Source organism: Leptidea sinapis, chromosome 33 (assembly GCF_905404315.1).
Source record: "Leptidea sinapis chromosome 33, ilLepSina1.1, whole genome shotgun sequence".
Classification (NCBI taxonomy): Eukaryota; Metazoa; Arthropoda; class Insecta; order Lepidoptera; family Pieridae; genus Leptidea; species Leptidea sinapis.
This window is the reverse complement of record NC_066297.1, coordinates 7481882-7495937: the sequence shown is the minus strand read 5'-3', so window position 1 is coordinate 7495937 and position 14056 is coordinate 7481882. Positions and strand designations below refer to the sequence as shown.

Genomic DNA, 14056 nt, shown 5'->3' with positions numbered 1-14056 from the left:
ACGAATAATGGTGTTTGTATAAACCATTTAATGGCTTACTGTTATTGTGATTAGTTCGGATCCGTTTGTAAATGTGAAACAGTTAATCAGCTGTAAAATTATTTGAAACTAAAAACAAGGACCCTAAGGCCGAATTCATATATTAAAAAGCGCAAGTTAAGTCGAATTAAAAATAATTTATAAATATATACATTCACGTCCAAAGCTAAAATTTGAAAGCCTCATGGTGATGACTGATGGGTATCCGAATCACCCCTATGTATGTTCTACGATTTTGCGTAGTTGATGAGATAATAATATTTTTCCCCTTTTATCCGCTTTTTTCACCTAATTGTGGTGTTGGACTTATTTCTAATTTTTTTGAACACTTTTAGTTAATTTTATTGTTGATAATTATTAACTACAGTTGCAATAACCACATAAGAAACTATGAATAGTTTAGACAATGCGGAACTAGTTTAGAATTGAGTCGTAAGTTCAAGATAACTGCTCCAGCTAAATTCATGAAAATGTTCAAGGTATAAAAAAAAATGGGGACCCTATGGCTTCTAACTATTTTTAAAAACTTCCCACAAAATTTGCCAATAAAATGAGCCAAATTCAAATGTTAGCTTTGGACGTCAACTTCTCGGCCACCCAGTATGTAAACAGAATCTTTTACCGAGTGTTTGTGTTGTGTTTTTCGCAATTTACTTAGCTCAATTTTGCCGTTGTGGCTATGGCTATACTAAATAGTAAAACTTATAACTTTGATTTGATTTGAGCACAATTTCACATCGCTTCAGATTTGTTCATCCTACTCTGGGACTGAGGTATCGAATTCATCATATTGTGTCCTACTTCCTGCATAGAATAAACATTAAGTAGTTATTTAGCTTTCTAAACAGCTCTTCTAAACTCATTTTACGCCCCATGGTACTGCACAATTACTGATAAAATAATTATACCGTGCACAAACATTATTGTATGCCATAGACATGATAATGTATTGATAGAGCTGGTAATATTATTTTATGATGCAATAATTTATAATCATTTTCATTTTAATTCGAGTTGTTATTCACAGTATATTTTTTAGTAAAAGCCTAATTTAACGGGCTTAGATCATTTATACGTCTACATAGACTATGTCAGCTGTGAAAACGTCGAAAAAATAGACTTTAGAACTAACCTCTATTTTTAACATATTATGCACACTTAAGTGTCATAAAAATCGCGAGTGTAAGACGTAGCTTGCCACGCATACTAAAGTAATATTCCTGCCTGTTTTTATCGGTTGTCTTACAGTGAGAGACTCTATCTAGGCGTATAAATAATCTAAGGTAACGGGTTATCGTGTGAATGTTAATTGGGCGAAGTGGAATGCAAAAATATAAACAAAATAATAATATTTGTTTAAAGTTAAAGGAGGTTTGAAAAACCTATGTGTAGATTCACTATGCTAACAGCAAATAAAACATAGATGTTAAAAAGAAAAGAAAACTGTCACTGAGTTTTTTGCAGCGTCTTCTTTCTGTCTTTCTCATGACTGAGGAATATTTCAGAATAGGTAGGAGATTCTGAATTCGATAAACGATTTAGAAACCAAAGTTGAGTTATTACAATACTATTAATATTGTAATCACGCTTGTTAAAATTAAATTAATTTAAGCTGACACTGTTGATTTTTTTTAATCAGTAGAATTTAGTAGGAGAGACTTTATTTATTGCCTGTGCGCTCCATCTATATATAAATAGACATACATTACATACAACAATACCACACTTACTACCAAAAGCAATGAGTATTGTTTGTTACCTTTCCAACTGTAATCCTTTGCCTTGAAGTCACTGCATTAAGATTCACTTGACACAGTCAATTAACTTTGCCACGTGTGTATGGGAAACAAATTAAAAACAAAACTGCATTGGCGCGAATTCATCACGCGTGCTTCCGACGGTATTCGATTTTCAAATAAACCATTCAATATGGCTGACCGATAGTTAGTTCATAGTGAAGTACTTCGATTCTAATTATATCGATAGAATAGTATTGCAGATTCTTTTCAGATCTAAACATTTTATTTTTAGTGTTTATGCTATAAATAATATTATGATAGTTCACATTTTTGCGTCACGCTGAATTGCTTATAATATATTAATAATATTTATTTTTAAAGCTATATAGATAGTATATATGTATATGCTTCAAGGATTGCATTTTCAAATGATTATTGATTTTAAGTCAACAGGTTTTCATATATAATAAATAAGCCCAATATGTTTCATATCTTTAGAGTTTTCTCTTTCATCTTTATTTTGCCATAAGCAAACATAAACCCAGTATTCTTAACTGATGACTCCATTTTTATTTTGGCCCGACATTTTAGAAATTTTATTTTGTTATGGTTATAATTTATATTTATTATATATAATTTGCGGTGCTAGTGATTGTGTCCACGGTATTCTAGGGAGAGTGGTTATAACCGTGAAGATTTTGAAGGCTACACGTCTCGTCAGTGTATGCTATATACTTATAAATTTTTAGTTAAATTTTTTAATTGCTGATCTGAGTGTTATAATAAATATTTATTACATGACGATTTTCGTTCAGATCTAGACAGGTCTTTTCTATAGGAAAATGTATTTTTCACGACCAACTTTTTCTTTCTTCGCATAAAGTAGTTCGGTTACTCGTTTTTTTTTTTTTTTTTTTATGGAATAGGAGGACAAACGAGCGTACGGGTCACCTGTTGTTAAGTGATCACCGCCGCCCACAATCTCTTGCAACACCAGAGGAATCACAGGAGCGTTGCCGGCCTTTAAGGAAGGTGTACGCGCCTTTTTTGAAGGTACCCATGTCGTATCGTCCCTGAAACACCGCACAAGGAAGCTCATTCCACAGCTTTGTAGTACGAGGAAGAAAGCTCCTTGAAAACCGCACTGTGGAGAACCGCCACACATCCAGATGGTGAGGATGATATCCTAACTTGTGGCGTGTCGTGCGATGGTGGAATTCGGCGGCAGGAATCAGGTTAAACAGCTCTTCGGAACACTCCCCGTGATAAATGCGGTAGAAGACACACAATGAAGCGACGTCTCTACGCAACGCCAAGTGATCCAGCCGTTCACAGAGCACTGGGTCCCCGACAATTCGAGCTGCAGCTCATGGTGTATAAAGGTGATAATTTCTAAAGCAATTGTTGAAATTCAATCTGATACAACATACAAGCCTTTATTCAGATACAGTTATATTATATCACATAAATTATTTGATATTATACATCAGCAACTGTATCTGTTTATTCTACTTTAACGAAGGCCTCTCCCAACTTTTCCTGTCCGGTTTATCCCGGGTCCCGTATAAAAATTTGCATGGGGGCCTTTATGAAAGGCGCATTTTCTCACAAAAGAAAGAAAAAATGTTTGCATAAAATTAAAAGAAATATTTATTCATCATAATTATCTATCTGTCACTTTTTCCAAAAATTTTCCAAATAATTCAAATTAAATATAAATATAATCTCCTTGCCATTTTTTCGGCAAGCAGCAAAAGATTTAATTAATTTTTGCTTACGTACGTCAGGGTCTCCCTTCCGCTGGGGGCCCAGAATAATTGATATGGCAGATACGGTGGTAGCTACGCTCCTGGTTTTATGCCTAGCTTTCCTAGATTAATAAAATAATTAATTGCCGAATATCGTTTTTTATTAATTTCCCCTTCTATTATATTTATTGTCTTACACGTTTACTTTTCGCTTTTCTTGGTTATCAAAACATCATTGTCTTGTTTCATCATCTATTTTGAACTATCTTATTAAATCTGTTGTTATTTAACTGTCTATGAACTATGGACGTTCAGCATACTCCTTTACTCCTTAGACGTCTGACAAACGTCCAATATGGTGTTTTGCGGTTTTGTTAGAGAGCTTAATATTACCAATCGTACTTTTGCACCTGAATCATACCTGTGGGATACATGTTTTTTTTTATAAAAATAATGGACAAAACGAGCAGGACGTTCAGCTGATGGTAATTGATACGCTCTACCCATTACAATGCATTGCCGCTCAGGATTCTTGAAAAACTCAAAAATTGTGAGCGGCACTACAATTGCGCTGGTCACCTTGAGACATAAGATGTTAAGTCTCATTTGCCCAGTAATTTCGCTAGCTACGGCGCCCTTCATTATTTACTTACTACTATTTATGTGGCCATTTCTTTCTTTTTCGTAATCTCTTTAAATTTCCAAAACATCACTGACGCGTTGCCTTTTCTGTTTACAATTTCTTTGTAAGTTTGGTCTGTCGTAGTTATTACTACACCTAATGTGCATTCTAGTTGTTTCTTAGAAAACAGCTAGCTTATTTAATTTATTTTCAAGTATGTAATTTATATTGAATGTTTCTACAGAGATTATTTAAATTAGTAATAAGTTTTCAATTGGTATTTAGTAATAACTATTAATGAGTCTAGTTTAATTAACGACCGATTGGCAGTGACCATTATAAATTATAATGCAATAGACAGAAGAAAACATTAGGCAACTGTTAAATATACGTACTACAAAGCTGTGGAATGAACTTCTTTGTGCGGTGTTTCCGGGACGATACGACATGGGTACCTTCAAAAAAAGCGCGTACACCTTCCTTAAAGGCTGGCAACGCTCCTGTGATTCCTCTGGTGTTGCAAGAGATTGTGGGCGGCGGTAATCAATTAACAACAGGTGACCCGTACGCTCGTTTGTCCTCCTATTCCATAAAAAAAATTCTAAGGGTTTTGAACCAAAAAAGAAAAAATATACCGTTCCAGTGCGAGTCTAAATCGCAAACTATATGCTATGCGCAGTATGTTAAAAATATTATGTTTTATAACTCAGTTTGAAAGTATTTATTTTGGTTTTTTCATTTCATACTATAAAAATAATATTTTAATGATTCAAAAACTAAAGCTTAAGCGAAATAGAATAAAGATTATTTGACTTTGAAAATGTAAACAGGTACACAAGGCAGGTATAAAGTACCGGGTGTAAAACAAGTAAGAACAAAGTTATGCTATTTTTAACCGACTTTAAAAAAGGAGGACGTTCGCAATTCGCCGGTTTTTTTTATGTTTGTTACCTCAAAACTTTCGACTGGGTGAACCGATTTTGATAATTCTTTTTTTTATTTGAAAGCTGGTGCTTCCCAAGTGGTCCCATTGTAATTTGGTCCAGATCTGACAGTGGAATCCATGAGAAAACCATAAAAGTCTTAAATTTTGCTATACATACGTATAGCAAAGTGGATGATAAATTTACGAATAACTCAATATCGCGCCAACCGATTTCGATGATTTTTTTTTGGAAAGCATACTTCAAAGATAGTTTGGTTAGGTTCTCATCACGGAATCCATGACAAACTAACGGAACACTGTCTGTAATGAAATTGAAAATTACTTACGTTCATTGCTGCATTGAAAAATTTATAGGTTCATTGCTGCATATTTAGACAAATTGTTAGTTTGTATACTTCAAATTCACTAAAAGTCATAAAATACAAAAAAAATAACACAAAAACAACCGCCTTCAAAAACACTTCCAAAACAATAGATATTGCGTATTTTTATACAATCTAATTAATTAATGTTATTCTAGTTACGATTATTGTCATTTTTGGAGTCGGTTTCATCCGAGATAGGTTTGTTACTACATACATAGCTATAGGTGAGATGTGCTTGAGTCGTGAGGAGGCGAGAGGCGAGAGCGGGTCGCGGCGGAAGGACACCGATTCCAAAAATAACAATAATCGTAACTAGAATCAGATTAATTAATTAGATTGTATAAAAATACGCAATTATTTTTATACTTTTTAGTGCACATTATATCTATTATTTTGGAATAGTGTTTTCGAACGCGGATGTTTTTTTGTTAAAATTTTTTTTTCATTCGTAGATTTCGGTTAAAGTAAATAAATTATATATTATTGTTAAAGAAAGGTATACATTAAGTCGCGGCATCGCAAATTATCGTCTTATCAATACAATGTAGGAGCATCATAAGAATTTGGTTACAATTGCTATATTATCTTGTTATGTACAAACAGTGTCACTTTCTAAAAATGATTAACTGGGGCTTGATAAGACACATGTCACTCATCACTATTCAAATAGATTATATTATCTCTACTATATTCCTGTCCGTTGTATATTAGCAGAAAATATTTCGTTAAAAGTAGTACGGGGCCTTATTTTCTCTCTCTTTTTGTCATGCAGAGGGAGAGACAATGGAAGCACCGGTTTTTCGTAACCTTTTAATTGTAAACTCACATTTGCTAAAACGTGCTATATGAAACTTCAATGCAATTAATTGTATTATTTAATTGCAAGTCGTTGGTACTATCATAACATGTGTCGTAATACCTATTGTTGCTGTCGTATGAATGAAATTTATCATACACATGCTAGATATGTAATTCCCAAGGTAAGAGTCTAACAATTTCTACGAGGGTATAATTACACATCTCCCACGTGACTAATTTGGAAAATAAAATGCCATTTATTAAAATTTTTGCAAATAAATAGCAAATTTAACTTGAAAGCTATTGAAGACTTTTTCTTAGAAATCATTTTATATAATTTTTTCTACCCGATAAACCACGTGAGCAATAGATGTACATACAACTGTTCTGCCCGCATATTTATGGGAAATAAATTACATTATTTCAGCCCAACACGTTCATATAACGCACTTTTTGAGAAGCAGTGTTATACGAGTACATAGTATTTTCTTCATTTTCACTCGTAAGTGCATCTTAAAAACCTTAATAATGTAAGAAACACGTGTACCTTTATTTTTTTAGTCATAAATTGTGATAACCTAATTAGTTAGATAACTATTTCAGTAGATATAATAAATTTTAATTGCAAAGTATTTGTATGTAAATAGCATATTTCTATTCAAAGAAACTAGTTTAACTGGGTTATAATATTATATAAAATTACCGTCATAAAACTATACACTTAACTACCTGTATCGTTTACCAGTTTGCACATGATGCCGGCTAGATTATGGGTACCATAACGGCGCCTTTTTCTAAGCATAATGTGTAAACATTGCTGTGTTTCGGCTGAAGGGCGCCGTAGTTAGTGAAATTACTGGGCAAATGAGACCTAACATCATGTCTCAAGGTGACGAGCGCAGTTGTAGTGCCTGTGAGAGATAAAGAGACAGAGAAAGACTTAGTCGGGCATTTATTTAATCGATAGTGATATAACATCACTAAAGCATAGAAATTGAAGGAATACCGTATAATTTGGAGACACGACACAAACGTACTGTCAATATAATGAGCGGCATATTGTTTATATTTTATTAATTAAAGTACTTACCTAAATAATTTTAGATCATATCTAGGTTTCGTACGGATCGTGTATTCAACATGGTCCGATGGTAAATAAAAAGTTTTTTTTAAAACCAAACTTTTAAATTTTATTTTCAAATGATAATTTCATTTCATGATAATTTCGGACGTGGAGTCATTGGTAAAGTCAAAGCCTTAGCGGTTGGGTTGAGAGCACTTGAGGCGCTACTTTTGGAAAAGCAGTTTTTAATCTAGATATAAGGTCTCTTTATCTCTTCTCTCAATAATTTTTGGTACACAGATAAATAAATATATATTAAGAAACAACTTCTTTCGTATTCTACCGGTTTCATTTTCGAATCAACTCGACTCAACTATTCTTACGGTATTAGAAAGCAACACATGGAAAACGAAAGAACGTTCTGATCGGTTTTGCTTATGGAAGAGGAGGACAAACGAGGTTATAGGTCACCCGATGTTAAGTGATCACCGCCTCACACATTCTCTAGCAATACCAGAGGAATCGTCACCTCGGTTAGAAATGTGAACGCGCTTTTTTGAAGGTTGTTCATCATCATGTTTTTTGAAGGAATCAACCTGTATTGATCTGGCAACACTATACAATAAAGCTCATTCTAAAGCTTTGTTGTAAGTGGCTACTTGAAAACCCCGTTGTAGAATAACGCCAGATATCGGGATGGTGGTGATGATATCCTAATTTGTGGAGTTTCGTGCAAAGGTGACATTTGAGAGAGCTCTTCGGAACACTCCCCGTGATAGATGCGGTAGAAGACACACAATGAAACGACATCTCTACACAACACTGGGTCTGCATAGAGAATCTGGTCTGGCACACTCCATTCTACATACAAAAAAAAAAACTCAAAAAATCTTACGAAAATAGCAAATCTTTGAAAAGTTTCATTCAATTTACAATATTATCCATAAAACGTGAATTACTCGCACTGCGCTACTGATACGCCGCCATCGGTAGGATTCTTAAATTGATACCTAGGTAACACTGAAAATGTTTAGAAAATGAAAAATGGCTTAATGTAGAAAGTTGCCAATAATTTTAATGTTTCTAATCTCCGTTTCTCTCTATACATCGTCGCATTCGATGGAACCACTGGGAAAAACAGTGGGCCCATTCTACCTTAGGGGTCTCTATGGCATTATGATATCCTACCTTGTGACGTGTCGTGCGTAGGTGGAATTTGGCGGCAGGAATCAGGTTAAACAGCTCTTCGAAACACTCCCCGTGATAAATGCGGTAGAAGACACACAATGAAGCGACATCTCTATGCAACGCCTAGTGATCCAGCCGTTCACAGATCACTGGGTCAAATGGATCGAGCTGATACTGGGGTGCGCCAGACCAGAGATGACAGCAATACTCCATGTGTGGCCGGACCTGCGCTTTGTAGAGCGCTAGAATGTGGGCCGGGTTGAAGTATTGCCGTGCTTTTTCATTTTCCTTTTTTCAGTTTTCAGTTTCCTCGAAGTTAATTTAGCTTTGCTCTCCAGGTGGCCACAAAAATTGCAATCGCTCGAGATTTCGAGACCCAGTATTCTGATATTAGGCGAGGCTTTAAGGGAAGTGTTGTCGAAGAACGGTGATACGACAAATGGGGTTTTTTTTTAGTGGTAAACGCACAATGTGAGTCTTCTGGGGGTTAAATTGGACAAGGTTGAATTTACCCCATTCCGCGACCTTATCAAAAGAGGACTCGATAGAAGACACAAGTTTCTCCCGGCACTGGTCGACGATTTCCCGAGGGAGACCTGCATGGCCCGTATATACAAAAATACATGGCCGGCTGCACCGTCTCAAAGTGATGGTAGTCGCCTCTTACGATACCCATGGGCCTGGGACTCCCCTATTCTTTTTACGCCCCGGGGAAAGTACAGGGCAAAGGGCGAAGGTGTTTCTGGTCGACGGTTAAAGTATGGGGAATCCATCTGGTACAAAGCTTCCTGATGTCTAAATGTTTGTGTTATATTTTTTGAACTTGACTCATACCAATGCCTAGGCTTGCCCGTATCTGCTGATAGGTCACTCTCCTATCTTCCTCTATCATGCGTCGCACAGCACTGATGTTATCTTCAGTTGTCGCTGTTAAAGGACGCCCCTCACGCGGATCATCATTGAGATTGCTACGTCCACACTTAAACGTTAAACCATTAGTGGCACGAGATGGGGTTTCATTAAAAAATGCTAATCGCAGTCTATCATAGCTTTTTTGTTGAGTAAGCCCACAACGAAAGTCATAATAAATTATTGACCGAAAATTTTCTTCTCTCACAATCACAATCTCTCTCTTTCTTTCACAATGAAGGACGTCTCTACGTTCTGTGAACTCGATCACCAAGTGAACACTGGGTCTGTACAGAGAATCTGGTCTGGCACACTCCATTCTATGGATGATAGCATTGCTCTAGTTTTAAAATTACAAACTAAAAAACTCAAAAAATCCCACGAAAATAGCAAATCTTTAAAAAGTTTAGTTCAATTTACAATATCTATCTATACAATATATATCTAAATATATCTAAATAAAATAATATTTAAAACAAAATCGTGTTAGTAACACTATTTATAACTCAAGAACGGCAGGACCAATGTTTCTGTTGTTTGATTTTTTGGATTTCTCTTAGTCCGGAATAGGATAATAAGAAATAAAATATCAAAAAAATCACGAATAAATATTATTATAAAAAAAAAATATTTTCTGATACATTTTGTATGGATTGACATTGTCATGACATCTCGAGAATAGAAAGAATTCAATGAAGTTTTTTGTTAGTTTCACGCCACATGAGTAATACAATACAACTGACAGTGCACGTCATGTTATTCAAGTTAGCTGATTAGTGTGTTTGTTTCGAGTTTCTATTAGCTTACTGTGCCGATATAATCATTAACAATGTCACGACCAAGACAAGCAGATTATTCCCGACAAAGACGTAATGCAACTAGGATTCGAAGAAGTAAAAAAATTGCAGGAAAAAAACCGCGTTAGTATGGATCGACGTCGAGCTATGAATCACAAGAGCAAAGCGAAGCGCAGCCCGTAAAACAGATCGGCTGGCAATACGAAATTGTCCAGTAAAACTCAGAGATCAACAACTAGATAATTTTTGACGCACAAGAATAAATTTATGAAGTACTGATTTGAATCGAGTAGCGTTTCGATACGATTGCAGTACTTATTACTGCTTGCATATTAGCTTTCACATTGGGCTTGCGAGAATTATCCGGAGCCAGGATTGTGCTGACTTAGTGGGAAACTACCGAATCACGACATTTTCTAGCAAAAATACAATGTTTGTTTCCAAATGACTTCATTTGGGGCAGGCATTATCTAAGAAAGAGGATTTAATCTGACATTCAAGGTATTTATTTATTTATATACATACACACAATACAGTAGAAGAATAACATACCTGGTACTATACTTATTCCTATATATTCTGTATGCTAATTCTAAAAAAAATGTTAACAAATCAGTAATACAGACTTTGCTTTTGATATTGTAGATATAAGGACAGATTCACCATCGGATTGGATCATTGCAACCTCTCAAAGATGCACAGCATAAATTTTTACAATTATACTTCATGGTCAACATGGAAGAATAACTTGACCGATGTCAAGAGATCAATGCAGCAATGATAATAGCAAATTGCGTATGATAATAAAAGGATAAATGTCGTTTATCACAACCCATGCAGCAAAATACACAGCCAATAACAAATCATTAACGTCCTTGATTTTTTATTTCCTTATATTTATAATCTTATTAAAATATTGAAATTAATTAAATCCAAAATCTGCTCATTTATTGCCTCTAAGGCGGAACAATGTTCGCCGGGTCAGCTAGTTATCCATAAATTGTAAATTACTCGCACTGCGCTACTGATACGCCGCCATATATATATTATATTAGGGAGGACTTTTTATGACTTTGACATGTTAAAATTATCTTATTTTCAGTGCAAAATGATTTAACTACACCCATATCCTTCAAATCTGGAGAGAAACACTGCACTGTTATACTGCTGCTACAAAAACAGGTGTGAAGCCAGTTCTGGCCCGGACGAACACTGCATATACAGTTACTGCTGCTACAGAAATAGGTATGGTGGCAATACTGCTCCGGACAAACGCTGCACATAAAGTTAGTTATGCTGCTGCTACAGAAACAGTTATGATGGCAATACTGCTCCAGACAAACGCTGCATATTCAGTTAGTTATACTGCTGCTACAGAAAAAGTTATGGTGGGAATACTGCTCCAGATAAACGCTGCATATTCAGTTAGTTATACTGCTGCTACAGAAATAGGTATGGTGGCAGTACTGCTCCAGACAAACGCTGTATATTCAGTTAGTTATACTGCTGCTACATAAATAGATACTTATTTCTATGGTGGCAATACTGCTCCGGACAAACGCTGCCTATACAGTTAGTTATACTGCTGATACAGAAATAGGTATGATGGCAATACTGCTCCAGACAAACGCTGCATATTCAGTTAGTTATACTGCTGCTACAGAAAAAGTTATGGTGGCAATACTGCTCCAGAAAAAAGGTTCATATTCAGTTCATTATACTGCTGCTACAGGAATAGGTATAGTGGCAGTACTGCTCCAGACTAACGCTGCATATTCAGTTAGTTATACTGCTGCTACAGAAATAGATACTTATTTCTATGGTGGCAATACTACTTCGTAAAAACGCTGCATATTCAGTTAGTTATACTGCTGCTACAGAAATAGGTATGATGGCAATACTGCTCCAGACAAACGCTGCATATTCAGTTAGTTATACTGCTGCTACAGAAAAAGTTATGGTGGCAATACTGCTCCAGAAAAAAGGTTCATATTCAGTTAGTTATACTGCTGCTACAGAAATAGATACTTATTTCTATGGTGGCAATACTGCTTCGTAAAAACGCTGCATATACAGTTAGTTATACTGCTGCTACAGAAATAGGTATGGTGGCAATACTGCTCCAGACAAACGCTGCATATTCAGTTATTTATACTGCTGCTACAGAAATAGATACTTATTTCTATGGTGGCAATACTGCTCCGGACAAACGCTGCATATTCAGTTCGTTATACTGCTGCTACAGAAATAGGTATGGTGGCAATACTGCTCCAGACAAACGCTGCATATTCAGTTAGTTATACTACTGCTACAGAAATAGGTATGGTGGCAATAATGCTCCGGACAAACGCTGCACATTCAGTTAGTTATACTGCTGCTGCAGAAATAGGTATGGTGGCAATACTACTCCGGACAAACGCTGCACATTCAGTTAGTTATACTACTGCTACAGAAATAGGTATGGTGGCAATAATGCTCCGGACAAACGCTGCACATTCAGTTAGTTATACTGCTGCTACAGAAATAGGTATGGTGGAAATACTGCTCCGGACAAACGCTGCACATTCAGTTAGTTATACTAGTGCTACAGAAATAGGCATGGTGCCAATACGGCTCCAGACAAACGGTGCACATTCAGTTAGTTATACTGCTGCTACAGAAATAGGTATGGTAACAATACTGCTCCGGACAAACGCTGCACATTCAGTTAGTTATACTGCTGCTACAGAAATAGGTATGGTGGCAATACTGCTCCAGACAAACGCTGCACATTCAGTTAGTTATACTGCTGCTACAGAAATAGGTATGGTAACAATACTGCTCTGGACAAACGCTGCACATTCTGTTAGTTATACTGCTGCTACAGAAATAGGTATGGTGGCAATACTGCTCCGGACAAACGCTGCACATTCAGTTAGTTATACTGGTGCTACAAAAATAGGCATGGTGCCAATACTGCTCCAGACAAACGCTGCACATTCAGTTAATCATACTGCTGCTACAGAAATAGGTATGGTAACAATACTGCTCCGAACAAACGCTGCACATTCAGTTAGTTATACTGCTGCTACAGAAATAGGTACGGTGGCAGCACTGACCAGAAGTACACTAGGTAAAAAGTTACTACCACCACAGAACCGCATGACGCTTTTTTGCGACCCCCTGCGTAAATTATAATTGTCCGTCTTAATTCATGCCGCCTAATGCTGGGATATCATATCTTTGTATCAGTTTCTATAAAAAAAGGTTGACATAAATAATGCACAGAAATCATATTGCCGGCGACGGCGTGACGTCAGCATTGACACATAATTGGGCAATCTGATAGTGACGTTATTACTTCATCAATTATTTCGTTGAGGAAGTTATTTTTGAGGTTTTATTTCTGTGTTCACTAATAATAGATCTACTGACGTAATGCCAATATCCACACTATGGGATGCCCCGACTTCGTCTTTTAAGTGTTTTATTATTATTAGATACAGGTAAAAGGGTTACCAGTGGGAGGCTCCTTTGCACAGTATGCCGGTTAGACTATGGTAAGCACAACGGCCCCTTTTCCTGCCGTAAAGCAGTAATGTGTAAGCATATTGTGTTTCGGTCTGAAGGGCGCCGTAGCTAGTGAAATTACTGAGCAAATGAGACTTAACATCTTAGTGCCGCAATTTTTGGGTTTTTCAAGAATCCTGAGCGGCACTGCATTGTAAAGGGCAGGACGTATCAATAACCATCAGCTGAACGACCTGCTCGTCTTGTCCCTTATGTTGTCATAAAAAAATTCAGCTTTTATGCAAATGCATCCACAAACCAAACTAGATCATCCGTAAATCAGTAAAATGTTC

The 14056-nt window shown here is 36.1% G+C and overlaps 1 protein-coding gene across 1 annotated transcript in view; it reads right to left on the bottom strand.

Annotated features, from left to right (window-relative positions):
• LOC126974702 (anoctamin-4) overlaps positions 1 to 1934 on the bottom strand; it is a 47275-nt gene extending 45341 nt beyond the window's left edge. Inside the window, exon 1 of the mRNA XM_050822282.1 lies at positions 1799 to 1934. The gene's annotated coding sequence lies outside the window, so the exon portion shown is untranslated. The remainder of the gene's footprint in view (positions 1 to 1798) is intronic.
• Positions 1935 to 14056: the final 12122 nt, after the last annotated feature.